The sequence below is a fragment of the Phaseolus vulgaris genome, chromosome 7 (genome assembly GCF_051622355.1).
Source record: "Phaseolus vulgaris cultivar YP4 chromosome 7, ASM5162235v1, whole genome shotgun sequence".
Lineage (NCBI taxonomy): Eukaryota > Viridiplantae > Streptophyta > Magnoliopsida > Fabales > Fabaceae > Phaseolus > Phaseolus vulgaris.
Genome location: NC_143504.1, coordinates 55741934 through 55757595, shown reverse-complemented (window position 1 = coordinate 55757595; position 15662 = coordinate 55741934).

Genomic DNA, 15662 nt, shown 5'->3' with positions numbered 1-15662 from the left:
TTTTTTATCCGCTCGATGTTTAATCTCTACTTTTTTGTTAGTTTGTTGTTTACGTTGTTGTTTTTAATTTGAAGTATGTATACAAATTTAATTTATTACTTTTACACGATATTTCAATATAATAGATAAAATTTTATATGATTATTTTTACTTTTTTTATGTAAAGGATATCAATAGAACTTCATGAAATTATTGCATCCATTTGTTATTAGGTCAAAAAGATTTATCCTTGATAAATTAAATTTTTATTAAAGTATAAAATGATTAATCCATCAAGTATTACAGAAGATAGAAGATTAGAACAAAGTGCATCCCTTGAGTCATAAAAAACAAACCTTAGATTTGCAAATATTGAAATCAAAATGTTATTTAACATCAATAATTATTTTTGAACTTATTTTATATAATTACACATAAATTTTTACTAAGTACAACACTCAAAAAATATTAATGATTTGTTTTTTTATTAAATATAATTATTAAGTTATATACAGTTTTAACAACTATTATGAAAATAAAATTTAAATTATATATATATAATGTGATAAAAGGAGACAAATAGAAAAAACACAAAAGATAAAAGATAATAGGTGTATTTCAAACGAAAGTATATGTATATTATATTTTATATATAAATACATGTCAAAAAACAAATATATCATAAAAGTATTAAAAAAAAAAAACACCACAAAGGATCTAAGTGTCATAACCTATATACACTAAAAAAAAATATTAAATAGAAATTATTTTTTAAAACTAAAATAATTAGTTACTATTTAATTAAATTAGAGATAATTTTATAAAATAAATTTTTTATTGATATCTAAAATAGTTTCTATTATTAATAAAAATTTATAAAATAATTTCTAATTTGATATTTAAAATATTAGTCGCTCATAGGTAGCAAATTTAAATACAAATGACTTTAAATACATCGTGTCCTCCACATAAGCACATCTCTCTGCCACATAAGTATATAACAAAAATGATCAATTTGGATACATTTTAAAAACATAGCAACCAAATTTATTCTTTTAAAAACCACTATACTAAATTGAATATTGACCCTAAATGTAAGGACGAATAAGGTAATTATACCTAAATTATAAATTTACAAATCATTCCCTTATAATAATATTAAGTATAATACATTAATAAAATATAATAAATACAATAACAATATATAGTGAAAAAATAAATAAATTATAACATTTATAAACATAGTAAAACATGTTTTTATTATATGATTTTTTTAATTCTAACTCTCATTAAACTCCATTTCATTGTACTATTATTTTTTATTTAAAGAGTTTTCAATTTTGAGTATTATAATATTAAAAATTAGTATAATAAATGTTATTTATAATATTCATAATAAGTGTTATTCAGTAATGTTAAAGACATGCTTGTAAAACACTTTCTCTCTTCACTCTTTTTTTTTTTAAAAAAAAAAACAACTTAGGAATATGGTTAGGGTTTGATTAAATTGATAATTTATTTTCCTATTTTTAATTTATATACAAAAAACCAATAACCGAAACAGTTATAATATTTTAAATTGGTTCATACTCTTTTTTTTTCCTTATAAAATATTGGTTATTTTAAATATCAACATTATAACGTAGTTCTATTAAACAAATTTCATCACTTTAATCATCAAGAATTAATTTTCTATTTATAAATATTAAAATGAAAATTTTTCTTTGTACATTAATAATTAGTTTTTAAAGGATATATTGAATTGTACAAAATCAATGAAAGTCATGTAAATTTTTATTTTCTATTTAATATTTAAATATTACACATTAATTGATAATTCATATATAAACTTATTTTATATAATGACGCGTAACTCTTCATTAATTACATTATCCTAAACAGATACATTGAATCTTTAAAATGATACACAGAATTTTAAAAAATTAATAACTAATAAAAGTCATATAAATTTTTATTTTTCAATTAATAGTTAAAAGCTACACATTAATAATCTCCCTGAATTAACACATTTCGTCAATGATATCATAAAAGATACATTAACTTTTATAAACAATAAAAAAATTATTAAATAATAATTAATTTAAGAAAAAAATAATAATTACTTATTATATTGACTAACATATATATTATTTTAAAGATTAAAAAATTATTAGTTTCTAAAATAATTTTTATTATTAAAAAAAATCATAAATTAGTTTTTAAATTACTATTTAATTAATTAACCAGGTTTTAGCTACAACTTTAGAATCTAAATTAATTGGTAGCTAAAATCTTGGTAATTAGTTAGATATCAATTTAAAGAGTAGTTTATAAATAATAAAACTACTTTATCTACCAATAAATTATTTTAGTCTCTAAAATAATATATAATTTAATCAAGTAACTAATTATTATTTTTCTCTAAAATTGATTTCTATTTAATGATTTTTCTGTAATGGAAATTAAAGAAAATCATGTAAAAAAAATTTAATTAATTTTTAAAACCTACACATTAATACTCATAAGTATTCAATTATATCATATTATTATGAAAATAAGTATTAGATATGTTCAATTTGAATTCACATGTATATAAAGGCAAGTGTACATGGCTAGATATAGATAGATCATATAAAGTATATTGAACAAAAACCACAAAAATTGTAAGAATGTCTGGTTATTCACAAATCTGGATGATTTTGTTCAAAGTTCTCCTTATAGCAACAATTGTTGTTGTGATTTCATCTAGTATGTATAAATTATATTTTATAACATATTTGTGAAACATCTGTGTGTGTTTTATCTTTGAGTTTTGGTTTTGGTGAATTGTTCCTAATTTTAATTTTGAACAATACATAATGTAGGTGTGAAGAGTCAACATGTACCACCGACTTGTCATGGAACATGTGGTCAATTTCCTGATTGTGATGCTCATTGCAAGTTCATAGGTTACGTGGGAGGGAAATGCGTAGGGATATTGTGTTGTTGCTCCTAAGATGTTCAACAACTCTCTTAGTTTAGATCTTACTAGATCTGGTTGCAACAAAACAATGTATTCATTTCCTTGAATAATATCTAAACACGAACGTATAACCTTGATTACAACTAAACTCTCTATATATATATTAAATATACTCTAATTTTAACTAATAATAAATTAACAATGAAATTACATTACTTAAGAATTTTGCTATCAAATTGGTATCTAATTAGCTACCAAAGTTTTTGCTATCAAATTTAGAATCTAAATAAATGGTAGTTAAAACATTGGTAGTTAATTAGATATCAATTAAGAAGTTATTTAACAATAATAAAAACTATTTAGAAAAGTCACTGTAGCAAGTAATTATTTTTACTTTTAAATTAATTTTTATTTTATGATTTTCTTGTAGTGTTTATAAATAATAAAATGAAAGTTTTCATTTGCAGAGAATTAATTAGTTATAAAAAAGATATATTGACTTTTACAAAATTAATAAAACTCCTGTAAATTTTTAATTTTTATTTAATATTTAAATATTACACTTATAGTTCATAAATAAACTTATTTTATATAATGCACGGAAAACTTCATTAATGATAACATCCTAAAAAAATACACATTCAATCTTTAAAAGGATAAATTGAGTTTTACAAAAATTAATTAAAAAGTCATATAAACTTTTATTTTTCAATTAAAAATTAGTATAATAAGTATTATTTATAATATTCGTAATAAGTGTTATTCAGTAGTGTGTTAAAAACATGCCTGGAAAACACTTTCTCTCCTCACTCTTTTTCTACAACCAACGAAAAATAAATAAAAGTTAGGAATATGGTTAGGGTGAGATTAAATTGAGAATTTATTTTCCTATTTTTATAACTTGATATACACAAAACCAAGAACAAAAATAATTATAATATTTTAAATTGGTTCATACTTTCTTTCCTTATATATTATTGGTTATTTTAAATAACATTATTAATGCAGGTCTGTTAAACAAATTTCATCACTTTAATCATTAAGAATTAATTTTCTATTTATAAATATTAAAGTGAAAAAATTTCTTTGTACATTAATAATTAGTTTTTAAAGGATATATTGAATTGCACAAAATCAATGAAAGTCATGTTAATTTTTATTTTCTAATTAATATTTAAATATTACACATTAATTGATAATTCATATATAAACTTGTTTTATATAATGACGCATAACTCTTCACTAATTACTATATCCTAAAAAGATACATTGAATCTTTAAAATGATACACAGAATTTTACAAAATTAATAACTAATAAAAGTCATATAAATTTTAATTTTTCAATTAATAGTTAAAAGCTACACATTAATAATCCCCCTAAATTAACATATTTCGTCAATGATAACATAAAAGATGCATTTATACATTGACTTTTATAAACAATAACAAATTATTAAATAATAATTAATTTAAGAAAAAATAATAATTAGTTATTATATTAATTAAAATATATATTATTTTAGAGATTACAAAAATTATTAGTATCTAAAATAATTTTTATTATTAATATAAATTATAAATTAGTTTTAAAATTATTATATAATTAATTACCAAGGTTTTAACTACCAACTTTAGAATCTAAATTAATTGGTAGTTAAAATCTCAGTAATTAGTTAGATATCAATTTAAAGAGTAGTTTATAAATAATAAGAACTACTTTATATACCAATAAATTATTTTAGTCTCTAGAATAATATCTAATTAAATCAAGTAACTAATTATTTTTTTACTCTAAAATTGATTTCTATTTAATGATTTTCCTGTAATGGAAATTAAAGAAAATCAAGTAAATTTTATTTTTTAATTAATATTTAAAACTTACACATTAATACTCATAAGTATTCAATTATATTAAATTATTATGAAAATAAGTATTAAATATGTTCAATTTGAATTCCCATGTATATAAAGGCAAATGTACATAGCTAGATATAGATAGATCATATAAAGTATATTGTTCAAAGTTCTCCTTGTAGCAACAATTGTTGTTGTGATTTCATCTAGTATGTATAAATTATATTTTAGAACATATATTTGTGAAACATGTGTGTGTTTTATGTTTGAGTTTTGGTTTTAGTGAATTGTTCTTAATTTTAGTTTTGAACAATCCATAATGTAGGTGTGAGGAGTCAACATGTGCCGTCGAACTGTCGCGGAACATGTTTTGATTTTCCTAAGTGTGATGCTCACTGCAAGTTAATAGGTTACGAGGGAGGAAAATGCATAGAAAGATTGTGTTGTTGCTCCTTTAATGTTCATCAATTCTCTTAGTTTAGATTTTACTAGATCTGGTTGCAACGAAACAATGTATTCCTTCAATAATATCTAAACATGGCGTTTATAACCTTCATTACAAGTAAACTTACTCTATATATATATATTAAATATACTATAATTTTAACTAATAATAAATTAACAATGAAATTACATTACTTAAGAATTATAATTCACTGTACAATTTTAATTTCTTTTATTAAATTCTGTTAATTTAATGTAATAGTATGATGTTTGTTTAAGTAGTATGTTTAAATTTTTCTTGAATATTTTTACTAATTTTTTGTTGTTGTGAATATTATTATGTTAAAAATAGATAAAAAAAAGAAGATAAACTTATATACTAAGATAACTTTTAACTTTCAAATTTATTCAAAAACTTATTTGATCCAACATTTTTGTATTTGCATTGATGTTTAATCTCTCCTTTTTCGTTAGTTTGTTGTTTACTTTGTTATTTTTAATCTAATGAGTCTTTAACTTGAAGTATGTATACAAATTTAATTTATTACTTTTATACTATGTTCCAATATAATAGATAAAATTTATACGATTATTTTTAGTCTCCCATGTAAAAGACATCAATAAAACTTCATGAAATTATTGAAATTAATGATTTATTGAAGTTTTTTTTATTAAATATAATTATTAAGTTATATACAGTTTTAACAACTATTATGAAAATGAAATTTAAATTATATATAATGTGATAAAAGGAGAGAAATAGAAAAAATTCAAAAAATGTATAACAGGTGTATTTCAAACGAAAGTATATGTATATCATATTTTATATATAAATACATGTCAACAAACAAATATATCATAAAAAGTATTAAAAAAAACACAACAAAGGAAAGTGTCATAACCTATATACTATACATACATACACAGGAATGTCTCATTATTCAGTTATCTCAACGATTTCATTGAAAGTTTATCTCCAACCAAAATTACTGTGCTTCTATTTTCATCAGGAATTACATTTTAAAACATATATTTATTTCGTCACTGTTTTTAATTTTTCTTTATTGTTAACAAATTTATCAAAATATATATTATATCTATTAAATTTAGTGAATATATTAGATTTGTAAAAATACCATAATTAATAAATTGCAAATAAAATTGACAATCTACCATAATTAAACTTTATTTATTGGTCCACTTGGGACTTAAAAACATATTAAACTATAATTTTTTTATTTATAAACTAAAATATTCTTTATATAAACATGTTTAAAAAGGAATTTACATGTAAGAAACTTCTAATGGAATTAATTTACAAAAAGTATATTATATCTTGTAGATATTATTTTGTTTTTTTTTTTCATGAAAGTTAGCATTATTATACAACCTGACATTTTGATTTATTGTTTTAAACTTTTTCAGGGACTTACATGTAAGTTCATTTTCACCCTTAACCATTGTGTGCTGAGATGAACTTAGCATAAAACTGATGTAGAAAAGTAGAAGAAGCATATGGTTTCTTAAAATAGGCTGAAACTATGGTAGGAAACTGATGATGATGGTTATTAGAGAAGATATTTTTATATACATATTAGGTCATTTTGTATTATTGGTCTGGGCCAATCTTTCTTGTGCTTAGACAGTTTGAAATAAGAAGGTAGGTTCAGGACTGTTTTTTTACTGCACCTCCATAACTTCTTCTTCTGACACTTTCATAAGTTTTCAAATTCTTAAAATTATCCTTTAGTAAAAGATAAAAATATAAGTAATGTTTGACACTATGGATTACATAATCTGGAAATAAAAAATTATCACTTCCAAATTATGGAATCCAAAACCTATTTAAATTATCACTTTCAGATTATATAATCCAGAAATAAAAAATTACCACTTTTGAATTATGTAATCCGGAACCTTTTTTAACAACTAACATTACCGGATTACATAATCAATAACTTATTTAAGAAAATAAACATACTGAATTACGTAGTCTAAAAGTAAAAAATTAACACTTCCGAATTACATAAAAAAATTTAATATCTCAAAAAATCAATTATTTAATGTAACAACGCTTTTTTTTCTTTACCCAACAGACCCCTCCCTACGCACCATTTTTTTTTTCTTTCTTCTTTATCTTTCATTCTCTCTCTAAATCTCTCTCTTCTCTCTTAATTTCCCCTCCTTATTTTCCCCTCCCAATCTTCATTGGCGAGTTAAGGAACATTTCTACCCGATCAGATTTTCAAACAGAGTAAGTTCATTTTTGCTCTAAAGATCTTTTGTTCTCTGTTTTTTCTTAGAATTTATTCATCAATCTTGGTGGGGTTAGTTGAAAAGATTAATTCTCTCAACTTATTTTATTATATACTGAATTTTTGTTCTATTTGAATAACTTGCATTAGGCCCGTAAATCTTGAAGCTTATCCGGACGGTGGGGAATAAAATTCTAGAAGTTGTTGGCAATTAAGGTAATGGAAGCTAAATTTAATTTTTAATAGCACCCTAGTATAGAAGATCTAAATGTGGAAGGGACGTGGTCCCAATATTCAATTTCTCTTGTAGGATGTTGTGTCTTTATATATTGTGTTATTTGTTTATATATTATTTAAACTTGTAAAAATATTAAATTTTGATGGTTTAGTATTTAAGTGTTGTCATTTTATGTTAAATAGACTTTTGAATATTGTGGATCGTGTTTTGAATGATATTGTACGATGAAAATTGAATGGAATTGAATTCATACATTTGGGATAATGCATGGACTGATGTTTGTATGTGTATTAAGTATTGATGCATATGTGGTAACAGTGATGATCTAAGTCACATAGACTAAGATATCATGCGATGAGAAGTTGACGGGGGAGTTCATGCACACCGTGACATATGAGATGCACGACTTGGGTTGTATTGAACTTACCATGATCATTTCTGTTGGATTCACTAGTAATCATTGGATCAAGTGTTAGTATCTGGTAGGATTTACTTCTTCCGGAAGGTGCCAGATGTTATTTTGTTTGTTGAATATCCTGAATGTGTAGATCCATGTGAGATCTATGTGATTGTTTTATTGTTGGGATTTGAAGAAGATTGAATAATTTGATAAATTGATCATGTAATTTGGTTTTCTCTTTTAAATTTAATTATGTAATTATAAAATTTTATTTTCACTAGCTTACCCTTGTTTTTTTTGCTATGTTGTGAACTGTGATAACTGTACTATATGTACACGAGCAAGATGACCACACAGGTGTTGGAGGTCCCGGAAAGCTTTAGGATGTTCTTTTGAACTTTATATTGTAAATATTTGTTTTTCTATGCGTCCTAATCAGATATTAGGAATGTTTTGAAAAACTTTTAGCTTGTATACATAAAACCTGTATTGTAATAGTTAGATTTATTTTTGGGTGTTACATTTAACAATTAATAATATCAAAATTTTAATTATATTTTTTAGTTTTTTTAATTTAAGTATAAGATATTTCATTATATATACAAGTATTGACAATGGTGATATTATATATAATGTGAGATTAAAAAGTTTTCTATTAGTTGAAAATAATTAATATGTAAAATCAGAAAAGAAAGTTATCAAAATAATTTTTTTAAAATATCATAAGAATAATTTTCTAATTTTGTAATTCTTTAGAAAAATGTCACATCACAATTGTCACGGTTGTTAAACAAATATTTTTGTTAGAATAAAGAATAAATTATAATTTAAAAAATAGAATATATGATTTTTTTTTATTTAAAAACTTTGATTGACTTCTTTGATAATGTTTTGCATTTTTTGTATAGATTAGGTACATCTATTACAATAACAAAAGTCAAAATAAGATAAAGAGGATAAATTTGTTGAATGGTAAAAAATACTTTGAATATATAATTAACCAAACGTCAACGTTTGTAATCTGATGGTGCAATAGAGAAGTAGTTGTCAAATAATCTTTTTCCCATATTAGGTGTACAAATTGTTTCACACAATAAAAAATAAATTCATAATTTATTTTCCTATTTTACACTTGATATACATCAAATCCAGAAAAAAAAAACTTATAATACTTTAAATTGATTCATACTTTGTTTCCATCCTTATATATTATTGATAATTTTAAATATCAACATTATAACCCAACTGTGTTAAATAAATTTCATCACTTCAATCATCTATAATCAATTTCCTATTTATAAATATTAAAATCAAAGTTTTTCTTTGTAAAGTAATAATTAGTTTTTAAAGGATATATTGAATTTTACAAAATCAAGGAAAGATACATTTAATCTTTAAAATGCTACACTTAATTTTACAAAATTAATAATTAATAAAAATGATGAAACTTAAAGGATACAGTAATAATTAATAATGACAACATAAAAGATACATTTAAAACTTAAAAGATACATAGACTTTTATAAATAATAAAAAATCATTAAATAATAATTAATTTAAGAGAGAAAAAAATTAGTTACTATATTATATTAACTAAAATATATATTATTTTAGAGATTATAAAAATTATTAGCATGTAAAATAATTTTTATTATTAATAAAAATTATAAATTAATTTTTAAATTAGTATATAATTAATTATCGTACCAACTTTATAATATAAATTAATTGGTAGCTAAAATCTAAATTACTTTATATATCAATAAATTGTTTTAATCTTTAAAATAATATCTAATTTAATCAAGTAACTCATTATTTTTTTTCTTCTAAAATTTATTTCTATTTAATGATTTTTCTGTAATGGAAATTAAAAAAAATCATGTAAATTTATTTTTTAATTAATATTTAAAACCTACACATTAATACTCATAAGTATTAAATTATATTAAATTATTATGGAAATAAGTATTAGATATGTTCAATTTGAATTCACATGTATATAAAGGCAAATGTACATGACTATATATTGAGCAAAAATCTCAAAATTTGTAAGAATGTCTGGTTATTTACAAATCTGGATGATTTTGTTCAAAGTTCTCCTTGTAGCAACAATTGTTGTTGTGATTTCATCTGGTATGTATAAATTATATTTTAGAACATATATTTGTGAAACATGTGTGTGTTTTATCTTTGAGTTTTGGTTTTAGTGAATTGTTCCTAATTTTAGTTTTGAACAATTCATAATGTAGGTGTGAGGAGTCAACATATCCCGCCATATTGTCACGGAACATGTGCTGAATTTCCTGATTGTGATGCTCACTGCAAGTTTATAGGTTACGATGGAGGAAAATGCACAATGAGATATTGTTGTTGCTCCTTCGATATTCAATAATTCTCTTAGTTTAGATCTGGTTGCAACCAAACAATGTATTCATTCAATAATATCTAAACATGACATTTATAACCTTGATTGCAACTAAATTATATATATATATATATATATATATTAAATATACTCTTATTTTAACTTATAATAAATTAACAATGAAATTACATTATTTAAGAATTATAACACTCTAAAAAATTTAATTTATTTTATTAAACAAATAAGATTTATTACAATATGAATCATAAATACACCACTAAGTAAATATTAGAAGTATTAAATTATATTACAAACATAAAAACATTTAACTCGAACATCTCAAATTTCATAAACATATAATTATTAAATTTCAAAGTTTAAAACATTATAAATATTCTCAAACAAACACAATACCTACGTAATATTGTGACTAAGTTAGACCTACGTCCAAATTATCTACATTAAGATAATGACGAAATTTATAATTGATTTCTCTTAACTAAGTTCAAACTTATACAATTATACAATACGAGGTACATCCAATCACCGCAAGCCAAATCTAAGGGGAGGATTCCCCACATACGAGGTATTGTTCATTTTAGAACTCAAAAATCCGTAACAATTTTGTCCTTAAAAGGCATCTCTCGAAGTTAAGGATGAAAGATGTATTTAAACTGCTTTTGACCTCGACTACTAAACAATGTGATACTATATTGAACATGATTCATATTTTTTTCTTTTCATTGTGTATTATTGGTAATTTTAAGTATCAACATTATAAAGTGGTGGTTAGAAACAAAGAGTATTCCTTTAATCTTTAATTCATATTTATAAATAATAAAATGAAAGTTTTCATTTGCAGATAATTAATTAGTTTTAAAAAGGATATATTGACTTTTACAAAATTAATAACATTCATGTAAATTTTTAAATTTTATTTAATATTTAAATATTACACTTATAGTTCATAAATAAACTTATTTTATATAATGACACGTAAAACTTCATTAATAACAACATAAAATAAAATATCCATTCAATATTTAAAAGGATAAATTGAGTTTTACAAAAATTAAGAAAAAGTCATATGAACTTTTATTTTTCAACTCACATTTAAAACTTATACGATAATACTCCATAAATGAAATTATTCTATTGTTTATACATAATTTTTTTGTTAATAACAACACTTAACTTTTATTTTTCAATTAACATTTAAAATTTACACGTTATTACTCCATAAATAAACTTATTATATTTATATATAAATCTTTGTTAATAACAACAACACTCTAAAAAATATAGATGATAATATTTAAATTTTTTCATTAAATATATGTAAGAATTGATATTCAATTATATATATATATATATATTAAACTATTATAAAAATTATATATTAAAATTATTTTATTCATTAAACATCTATTTGAATCACCACGTTAAACTCTCACCTAATTGACTACTTCTCATATCATAAGTTACTGACATTAACATCACAATACCATAGATCTACACGTATCACACTATAATGTTACATAATATGACGAATTCATTAATGTGATAGAAAAATTCATCGGACATACCATACACCGTTCTTTTTTCACACCACATATAAAAATTTTCTTCAAGAACATAATATTTTTCTATATGTGAATTCAATATCAAAGCACTTAAATTTAATTCACAACTTAAACATTTCTATATAGTAATCCTTTTTTAAAAATAAATGTATAATAAATTACAAATTTACCAATAATTCCCTTATAATAATATTAAACATAATACATTAATAAAATATAATAATATAGTGAAAAACCCTTATAATAATATTAAACATAATACATTAATAAAATATAATAATATAGTGAAAAAGATAAACAAATTATAGTATTTATAAACATAGTAAAACATGTTTTTATTATATGATTTTTTTAATTCTAACCCTCATTAATCTCCATTTCATTGTAATATTATTTTTTTATTTAAAAATTTGAAACTTTGAGTATCTATAATATTAAAAATTAGTATAATAAATGTTATTTATAATATTCTTAATAAGTATTATTCGGTGGTGTTAAAGACATACTTGTAAAACACTTTCTCTCTTCACTCTTTTTCCAAAACCAACGAAAAATAAATAAAACTTACGAATATGATCATGTGATATTAAATTGATAATTTATTTTCCTATTTTTAACTTGATATACGTAAAACCAAGAACAGAAACATCATAACGCAGGTTAAACAAATTTTATCACTTTAATCATCAAGAATTAATTTTTTATTTATAAATATTAAAATGAAAGTTTTTCTTTGTACATTAATAATTAGTTTTTAAAGGATATATTGAATTGTACAACATCAATGAAAGTCATGTAATTTTTTTTTAATTAATATTTAAATATCATACATTAATAGTTCTTATATAAACTTCTTTTATATTGTTAATTACAATATCTAAAAAGATACATTGAATCTTTAAAATGATACATAGAATTTTACAAAATTTATAACTAATAAAAGTCATGTAAATTTTTATTTTTCAATTAATATTTAAAAGCTACACATTAATAATCCCCTGAATTAACATATTTTGTCAATAATAACATAAAAGATACATTTAACATTTAAAAGATACATTGACTTTTATAAACAATAAAAAATTTATTAAATAATAATTAATTTAAGAAAAAAAAATAGTTATTATATTACAGAAATATATATTATTTTATAAATTAAAAAAGTATTATTATCTAATATAATTTTTATTATTAATACAAATTATAAATTAGTTTTTAAATTACTATAAAATTAATTACCAAGATTTTAGATACCAACTTTAAAATCTAAATTAATTGGCATCTAACTTATAAATAATAAAAACTACTTTATATACAAATAAATTATTTTAGTCGTTAAAATAATATCTAATTTAATCAAGTAACTAATTATTATTTTTTCTCTAAAATTGATTTCTATTTAATGATTTTTCTGTAATGAAAATTAAAGAAAACCATCTAAAATTTATGTTTTAATTAATATTAATATTTAAAACTTACACATTAATACTCATAATTATTCAATTATATTAAATTATTATGAAAAATAAGTATTAGATATGTTCAATTTGGATTCACATGTATATAAAGGCAAATGTACATGGCTAGATATAGATAGATCATACAAAGTATATTGAGCAAAAATTACAAAAATTGTAAGAATGTCTGCTTATTCACAAATTTGGATGGTTTTGTTCAAAATTCTTCTTGTAGCAACAATTGTTGTTGTGATTTCATCTGGTATGTATAAATAATATTTTAGAACATATATTTGTGAAACATGTGTGTTTTATGTTTGAGTTTTGGTTTTGGTGAATTGTTCCTAATTTTAGTTTTGAATAATCCATAATGTAGGTGTTAGGAGTCAACATGTACCGCCGAACTGTCACGGAACATGTGGTCAATTTCCTGACTGTGATGCTCACTGCAAGGTCATAGGTTACATGGGAGGAAAATGCGCAGGGACATTATGTTGTTGCTCCTAAGATGTTCAACAATTCTCTTAGTTTAGATCTTACTAGATCTGGTTGCGACCAAACAATGTATTCCTTCAATAATATATAAACATGACGTTTATAACCTTGATTACAACTAAATTATATATATATATATATATTCTCTTATTTTAACTAGTCATAAACTAATAATGAAATTACATTAATTAAGAATCATAATTCACTCTAAAATTTTAATTTCTTTTATTAAACAAATAAGATTTGTTCTTTATTCGTACTAAAAAAACATCCGTTATTTGACGTAATATTATGATGTTTGTTTAACCAGTATGTTAAATTTTGTCTTTAATATTTGACTAAAATTTATTTTTGTTGTCATTATTGTTGTTATTGTTAAAAATATAAAAAAAAGAGATAACTTATTTGCTAAGGGTAACTTTTAACTTTCAAAGTTATTCATAAACTTTGTTTACGTTGTTGTTTTTAATCTAATGAATGTTTAAATTGGACTATGTATACAAATTTAATTTATTACTTTTATACTATGTCTCAATATAATAGATAAAATATATCAATAGAATTTCGTGAAATTATTGGATACAACATTTGTTATTAGGTCAAAAGATTTATAGTTGATAAAATAACTTTTTACTTAAAGTATAAAATGACTTGACTAATCTAATTTATACTCCAAAATAATTAATCCATCAAGTATTATAGAAGATTGGAACAAATTGCATCTCGAGTCATAGAAAACAAACCTCATACTTGCAAATACTGAAATAAAAATATTATTTGACATCAATAATTAGTTTTCAACTTATTTTATATAATTACACATAAATTTTTACTAAGTTCAACACTCAAACATTATTAATGATTTCTTGAAATTTTTTTATTAAATATAATTATTAAGTTACATACAGTTTTAACAACATTTATAACCTTAATTATAACTAAATTATATATATATATATATTAAATATACTCTTATTTTAACTCGTAATAAATTAACAATAAAATTATAATTCACTTTAAAAATTTAATTTTTTTATTAAACAAATAAGATTTAGTTATTCGTACTAAAAAACATCCATTCATGTTGAATTTTGTCTTGAATATTTAGCTAAAACTTATTTTTGCTGCCATTATTTTTGTTCTTGTTAAAAATAGATAAAAAAGATAAACTTATTTATTAAGTGTAACTTTTAACTTTCAAAGTTATTAAAAAACTTACTAGATCAAATATTTATGTATTTGCATGTTTAATCTTTATTTTTTCGTTACTCTATTATTTACGTTGTTGTTTTTAATCTAATGAGTCTTTAACCTAGAGGATGTATACAAATTTAATTTATTACTTTTATACGATTTTTTAATATAATAGATAAAATTTATTATTTTTACTTTGTATGTAAAATATGTCGATGGAATTCATGATATGAACTATTGGATTAAACATATGTTCTTAGGTCAAAAACATTTATAATCAATAGTCATCACATAATTTATTTTACTTAAGAGTATAACAAGTCAAAAATATGATTTTACTTATCCAACCTGCATCACGAAATTATTAGTACATTAAGTAATATATTTAATTTGATTCATATTTTATTTCATTATTATTGATAATTTCAAATATTG